The sequence below is a fragment of the Ascidiella aspersa genome, chromosome 8 (assembly GCF_963924565.1).
Source record: "Ascidiella aspersa chromosome 8, kaAscAspe10.2, whole genome shotgun sequence".
Taxonomy (NCBI): Eukaryota; Metazoa; Chordata; class Ascidiacea; order Phlebobranchia; family Ascidiidae; genus Ascidiella; species Ascidiella aspersa.
Window position 1 is genome coordinate 8,392,158 of NC_139454.1, and position 8,518 is coordinate 8,400,675.

An 8,518-nucleotide genomic window follows, 5' to 3' on the forward strand; every position below is an offset into this window, starting at 1 on the left:
ACAGGTAAAGTTTGACAAAACTGGTATTTTATAACATTTCAAGAGATAGAAAACCGAAACGATAATAGTAAGTATTGGGAGTCCTACTAGGTTGGTATTGGAGTGATATATTAAGTGATTAAACATATAGCGTTTTCTCACTAGGGATTGATCGTTTTGCATTTAAATAGATCTGCGTTAACTTATTCCAAGGTACCGCTGTAGCTTGCAACTGTTATCGCTTTTATTTTGTACGGTCCACATTTACATACCTGCCTATATTCCAGGTAAACGGTTAATTAAAAAGAAGGCTTTAAAAAATAATTAGAAAACTTTAATACGCCAAACATAATCGTTTATTTCAAACCCCGTTATAGTTGTTCTTAAGTCTAGTAACCAATGAAAATCTTTGCAGTGCAACCAAACATGACATTATCAACATCATCCCCAATCACCGCTAATTTTGGCGATACATCGATTACATCAAGCTGCACCAGTTATGGCTATCCAACGCCCAACGTATATTGGAAGAGGTTGGTTGTAGTTTATGAATTAATTGGTTTGTTTAAATTTAATTAAAAAATACACACATGGTAGCACTTCCAGAATTGTTATGTTTTCGAATTTTATACGAAAACAAAGAACACAAATAATTAACAAAATTTGTCAAAACCATTTCTCAACCCTAAATCGCATACAAAATGCACTTTGCGTTATCCTGGAATTTGTGTGGCCCAGTATGCGTTGTCTTAGGTCAGTGCTTCCCAACCAGTGGGCCGCGACCCAGTTTTCTATTAGATCGGGAAATTATTGCAATATCATTAGGTAACATTTACGCAACAATATCACAAATACTTATTTAAAACAATTAGATGTGTTGTGTCACATGAACTATTTCAGTACGTGCGACAGTAGTAAAAATGCAGGTTTTACGTAACTTTATTCGTTTGGTCACATCTCATTGTGGGTAGCACAACAAAACTTGCATTAAAAGTGACTCGAACTGAAAAAGGTTAGAATGCACTGTCTTGGGTGATAACTACTGAACTGTTAACCTGGCAATATCAGAGAATAGGAACGACACCAAGACTCAGATTTTACTTTAAAGTTACAAATAATGTTTTGCATATACCCGAATAAACAACTGATTTGCGTTAAAACTATTTTAAGTAAAACCACAAAAACTCAGTTTGATACGAAATTGCAGAAGCCCAGGCACCAGCGAAGTACAGCCTTTATGCAACACATCGTTGCTTGAAAACTATATTCTTGATAGTCAAAATGTATTCAACCAATTGTTCGTGAGCTGAATATTTTCTAGGTTCAAATACCTCGTTTTTAGTTGAAATAATGATTGACACACTGACATATAAATACGTGCCATTTGGTGCGCTAACATTTCGGGTCTTTTAGGACTAACGATGTGGCAGTTTCATCCAACAACAACGATCTGTTTTATCAAACGAATTTCACGGAAGCTTCGAAATACAAATCAACTGCGATCCTTCATATTTCAAAAGCAATGGTTGAAGTAGGAGGAAGATACAATTGCACCGCTCAAAATGGAGGAAAAGTGAAGTTTACAGTTCTAGAAATGTTAAGTAAGTGACTTAATGTCAAACATTTCAACTGTGTAAACAGCTAATTATTTTGTAGAAGTTGTTACGAATTCATACACAGTCAAAAAAATGTTTATATATTTTATCAATTCGTCATATTGACAAGTATCTGATACACATTTCGGTATCACAATTTTTTATTGAATATTGTCATGGCCGAAGTGCAGGATCGAAGTCGTTTCACGATCATTTTTTGGTGGTGCAAAGACGGAATCTTCCTTAGCAAAAGTAATAAATAAATACATAATTTAGTCTAATAATGCTGCAGGGGCGCCACAGTTTAACACACACTCAAAAACGTTATGGTCATTTTTTTATTTAAACGGGTCGACTAATTTGTCGAAAACTTAAATTAATTTAATATTGTTACATCGGAAAACCAATTTGTAAGGTATTTGCTAAAAATAAAACGATCCAATGTTTACCCAACTCTAAATATAAATGTTTGGTGTACAGAATGTATTTTGCGTTCTGTGCTCAATATACTTATTATAAAATGAATAATGCCACAACAGTTTACAGAATATTCAAATTATAATCGTAGATTACTCATTTTTTATCTTTGTCAAGTAGTTAAAAAATGCGAGCCCTAAATTTTCCCACTTCATTCTTATTTGCAGCAAAGGCTAACATATCGCTCTCTTCCACAAAAACGTCCCTTATAGAAGGACAGCAACAACAAATTAACTGCACTTCGTACGGTTTTCCAACGCCAGAAGTTTATTGGACAAAGTAAGCCTAATTAAAATTTGATTATATCGTTAACAAACTATCAGATTCTCACCAGAAAATCCTTTTAACTTTTAATGATTTTAAACAGATTTTATTTTTAGAATCTTAATTTATCACATTGTCCAATTTTAATATAGAATATTTAGTTTATTAATTAATTTCTTCATTAGAGACTTGCAAAATGTGTCAAGTGGCGGTGGGAAGGTTGTACAGCAGAAAACCAAAACTCAGGTGAACTTCAAGACTGTTACGACTCTCACATTTAAAGAACCCTATTCACCTGCGGACGGTGGAGATTACATTTGCCATGCAAGCAACAGAGTGGGCGACCACGGAGAAATAGCCACAGTTTTGAAAACAATGACAGTTATAGGTAATAAAACAACGCCTGAAAACGATTTGCGTAAAAAAGCCAATTTTTCTGATTGAATATAGTTTTTCGTAGATTTATAACCTGGTTTCCCATTGTAACGTTTCATTAAATTACCAAACCAGAACAATGTTCTACAATGGTTTTAAACTGGGGTGCTACAATGGTTGGAAATTTGACTGGAGGGTTTTGCGTAGACAAAAATTAAGTAAAATGTTACATTATTACTGCGTTAGTATGTTAGTCTTAAGAAAATGTCTGCATTAAAAAATCCACTGTAAACACTAAAAGTATAGCCTATACTTTCTATACGTAAGGCCTTATATCCTTAAATGCACACAATTCTCGATACTATCTTGCTCTTTATTCTATTACAGTTGGTCCAACATTTCAGAGCTCCTTAAAACCAGCTACAAAATTCAGCCAATCACAGTCGTTGAATTGCACGTTTGCCGCCGACCTGTCGACCACAATTCACTGGAGCATCAACAACCAAAACGTCACAAGGGATAACTCGCCAACCTACGTCACCAACCACCGTCAAAATCACATAGTGACGTCACAAATCAATATAATGGCGGCCGCTCTATTTGGCCCCAACGCCATTTGCAAATGTTGGGCTAAAAACACAGTAGGTGATTCAAAGAATCATTCCATCATTATCAACAAAGGTAGTTGAATATGATTATAAAAGTTGTACGTAAAAATATTAAAAAAAATATATTATTGACAGATATAACTTTCCATGATGCTCAATACTACAGTTACGGCAATGGATTACTTAACCACAATTCAGCCAACAAGTACTGTTCAGATCACGGCGGGGAATTACCTAATGCAGAATATATTAAAACCTTAAGTTTACCTGCCTCTTTTCAAAATGGAACATGGGTGCAAGGCAAGTTAGTCGTAAAACAAAAATAGTCGATATTAATTAGCTTGAACATAACACACATTTTATTGTTTTTACGAGCTAAAAATTTGCCACCCTCGAGTAGTTTGTTTTATTTTAATCTTTCAGGTGGAACAATTTCATGTTTAAAAGCTAATGCAAGCAACTCCTACGCAGCAAGTTGTTCTGAATCACACTCATTTCTTTGCGTATTTCCAGGTAATTTTGCTTATCTTGTTTACGTCTATTTCTTTTTGTTTTTAAAAAATAGCAGCTTATTAAAAACTATATCGTTACCTACATCTGCAATTTTTCGATAACGTTTATATTATTTTTATTGAAAATGGGCTGATCCTTTGTGACAGTTCAGTATATTCCAAAAATAATTGTTAATTCTAGTAATTGAGATTTTGGAGGTAAGCAACTGCCTTCCAGAAAGCATTGATGTGAAGTGGAAAGATAAAGCTAAGATCCAAGGCAGTATTCCATACGTCGTCGCTGCTCAGAAGATCGGCTCCACTACATTTCACAACAACACGAATGTCACTCAACATTCCCTCACTAATGTGTACACAGCTACTATAAGAAATTTGGCCTCTGAACAAAACTACACAATTGCGGTAAGTCAACTCTTAAGTTGTTTAAACGTTACAAATGGTAGTTAAAAGTTCAAATACATATCAAAATTCATTGAATATAATTTGCACCGCTTTTTCCCCGGACTTTTTGAAATGTACCGATACAGTTTAATATTAAACAACAATTCCACAAGGAAGTTACTACAGTTTTCTGATTGTATTTTCAGCTGGAGTTGTTTCCCGGCATTTCGCAACTTCCAGAACCTTCCACGACCAACGGATCAACGTCCAATATTTTTCAGAGCGTCAGTGGAAGCATTTCTCTTCAAGGAGACCATTGTGTTGTTAAAATAAAACTTCCGGAAAGTGTATTGCTAAGTGTTACGTCAGTCAAGGTTTGCTTATGTTCTGTATAATTCTATCCTAATTTAACAGGCCTAAACACTACTATATTTTGTTAATAAAGTCTAACGTCATTTTTAATTTGTTTTATCAAAATGGTTTAATATAAATAAAAAAAATTGTATAGTAAAATGGAGTGTTAATAAGCTAATTAATAATAACATATTTTATATTTTATATGCCTAGGTTTAATTCATACAAATATATACTATGTGGATTTACAAAATGCTAGTTTCTATAAACTCTTTCGTAATGTTTTGGACAGCTGTTTATCGAAAGATCTAGTGGTGAAATAACCGGAAATGCTTCGGAAATATCCAAGTCTGCAGCAACCTTGGTAAAGCACAAGGTCAAGCTAAGCGACGGAGAGTCTCTCACGGTCAAATATCAGCCGGTCACCGCTAAATGCAAAGCAACCAACTTGCCAGCAACTGGAACTTGTGCAAGAGGTATGTTTTTATTTTGAAATCACTCTTTGTTGTATAGAAACAAATTTACATTAGTGATTGTTATAACGTTTTTAATACTATATTCAATTTTTTTATTAAATAAACACATTAGATCGCTTTATTTAAATGTCGCCATTGCGTTTAATACTAGCTTAAAGGCCGAACACGTTTATTATACAAATTTAAAACTACGGAGGTGTAGAACTCTGCCGACTTATTTCACCTGGTTTTTCACATTTAAGTCATCGGTATAAGATCCAATTATTCAGTAATTTCAAGCAACTCACAAGTTACCAATTTAAAAGATAATTTCAGTTACCCTATAGCGCACCTTTCATTGCAGCACCTGCTACTGTAACGACAGCACCTCACTCCCCGCCAAGCAACCCTGCACCAATTGTAGGAGGGACAGTCGGCTCGATTTTGATCGTCATTATTTTGCTGGGACTGGCCTTCTATAACAGGTGAATATTATTGAAGTGACGCGAGTCCGTAAGTGGTCTGCTAGTAGGTCCACGTACAATTTCTTATAGTCTGATGAAAAATTATCAAATAAAACTAACAGGTATTACTATTGCTAGGCCATTTTGAATAATAAAACATAACCAAGAACTGCAATTTGTTGTTTTAAACTTAAATCCAACGTAAATAAATCAATAAAAAGAAATATTGAAAATACCTGAATACTTAAGTTTCTGTAATTGGAAGCCAGTATATTAACTGTATTTTAATCAAGCAGTGGAATGTTTTATCATGTTATCTACCTATATCCTGAACACTGACGGCCTATAAATTAAATAAGGGGGAGGGGGGCAAAACCTGGGGTCGTTTCATTAATTTTTGTGGCCGTTCACATGTTTAGGAAAAAACAAGTGTTGGCGGCCGTGCGTTGATGAAAACTTGTGTTTACCTAATATAGTTGCATGATTTCGCACGAGTTCGTTAGAGAACACATTTCTTTTTAAGGTTTAATTGTTTAATGACGTTACGGTGTGACTTAAGTTTCTAAAGCCATCTCTAACAAAATTGCTACTGGCGGCCGTGAGACAAATAAAGACTGTCGTCACCAGCTAAAAGGTTGTGCACACCTGAATACAGAATAAAACTTTGTTCGTCACAGAACTGCTCTTCATGGGTTTATTACGAGAAGAAAGAAGCGATCCAGTCTTCTACCTCCTATCAGAGGTGACATAAAATGCATTTTTAATGACAATGACAACTCATATCTATATCAGTGTTAACGTTAACGGTATAGAATCAGATTCATGCTTTAAAAACTAGGCTGATAATTTTGACTAGAGAAGTGCTGAAGACATTTTACTTTTTCATGAGTTCTGGTCCAACCATATTTCATTGGCTCTCATCAATTTGTAGTCTAACTGCTTACGTTTTACAATAAAAACTAAAGAGTTTTCCGGTAAAGATTTTATTTGGCATCGTTCAGCGAGAGATGTCGGCCTCAACGCCGAAGAAAGTGAGGATGAGGAGAATCCTTACGGGAATGTCGATTTGAATCACGCACCGCAAAATGACGTCACAAGCATTCCTATTGTCAGCCTCGAGGGGAATTACCTTGCCAGTGTGCAAGCGAACCACGCTGAGTGGAATCGGCAATTCGCTGTAAGTTTGGTGATCATGTTATGCACATGAAAGTAAAACATTTCAAAATTTGGCTGCAATATTTAAAGTTATTTTAACATTTTTAACATTTTTATTTTGTTGGTGGCCTTTAATGAATCTGTCAGATAACCTTTAAATACTGGAATGATTTTCTACAGGATTGTGTTTGTCATAAAATTTTATTCCAACAGCTGATAAAAACGTCTACTGCCGCTCTTTTTACCACCGAAGTTGCAAAAAAAGAAGAAAATGCCAGCCGAAATCGATACAAGAACATCATTCCATGTATGCGTGTTGCTTTTGTTTAAAAAACGGTATTAAATAACAACGTTTGAATAATATTTTTAGACGACAACAACTATGTACCTCTCCAGGGAACAACATATAATTATATAAATGCTTCGATTATTGAGGTAAGAAATGCGATGAAAAACTCGTTCGACAGTCAAAGTTTGTTATTACATTGAAGTTTATTCTGTTTTGTTTAGTTTTAAAACTATACCTTGTTAATTATCACGTACAATTTTTCACAATCAATAAGCAAATATAAACCCGCCAATCAACATGAATCACTTTGGCACAGCCAAAACAATACATTTGCTCTAGGCTGACAAACTAAGGTAGTGGGCAGAAAATGTAAAACCAGCCCTGAAAAAACACTCCGAAAATAAGTCGGATACATGGAAATATGTAGAAAATAACGCGATTTACGTGAAAATATATTTAGGACTTGGCTAAATGGCTGCTTTCAACATTTTTACATTAAAAACAAAACATATAGTTGGTACTTATTCAGGGCTTTGATAAAACTCCAAAGTGGATTGCCACCCAGGGTCCGAATCATAACACAATTGGTGATTTCTGGATGATGATATGGCAACAAAACTCCAGGGTTGTCGTTATGCTCGCTAATCTATTCGAAAAAGGAAAGGTAACTATGAGTTTTCAAAGTTCTATTTGATTAGAAACAAAAGATTCCAAAGAAAATTTACAACCTTATGAAAACAGAAAAAAAACTCTATTAGGGTTTATCACTGTTTAACTAATTGTGTATTCAATTATAAATTGTTACAGTGCAAGTGCAACCAGTACTGGCCAGAAAAGGGTAAAACTTTGACTCGTGGGAAGATCAACGTGAAAACCGAAGACGTCATCAACAAGGGCTGTTACGTCATCAGAAAAATGTCGGTCGAACAAGCAAATAACGAATATTCGACAGTAAGTCTTTTACTTGTACTGCCATGTAACTATTTCATGTGAAACATTTATGCTAACAACAACCTATATAGGCAGTTTTAATATTCGCAGCTTAGATTTCGTTATTCTTCTTTACAGGAGCTTCGAACGATCACCCAGTTCCACTTCACCGCTTGGCCTGACCATGGCGTCCCAGCCACAACCAGCGGATTGCTGCGACTTTACAATGACGTCAGCAAAATGCAAAACCTCGGAGAAAATCAACCAACAGTCGTACATTGCAGGTTGTTGTTTGACATACACAGTTTTTGCAAAAGTTTTTTTTTTATTATTTAATAAAAATGTTTACCCTCTATACAGCCACTTTTTATTTTTTACCCTCTATACCGCGATTAAGTAAACTATTTCTAGATTGTTTGATGGGTTGAAATCGGTCATCATATTATTGATTTATGTTTAAGCAAGTCAAATCTAGAAAATAATTTTCCTCGTGGTGAGATTCGACTCACGATACGAGGAACGTTAATTGCTCTACCTACTGAGCTAAGGCTAGCGGTAAAATAGGTCATCATTCAATTGTCGAGCAATAGTGGCTAACATACCAAACGAGCACCCGTAACCTTCTTAAGGCCATACAAAAACCTAATTGTCCTTAATTGTAAATTTAGACGATTTGTTTT

The 8,518-nt window shown here is 34.9% G+C and overlaps 1 long non-coding RNA gene across 1 annotated transcript; it reads left to right on the forward strand.

The window, feature by feature from the left end:
* The first annotated feature begins 4,905 nt into the window (after nucleotides 1–4,905).
* Nucleotides 4,906–6,635, forward strand: LOC146135644 (uncharacterized). The gene is made up of 4 exons (XR_014501581.1): nucleotides 4,906–5,021; nucleotides 5,365–5,485; nucleotides 6,142–6,206; nucleotides 6,466–6,635. It is a non-coding gene; the product is annotated as an uncharacterized LOC146135644 (long non-coding RNA).
* Nucleotides 6,636–8,518: the final 1,883 nt, after the last annotated feature.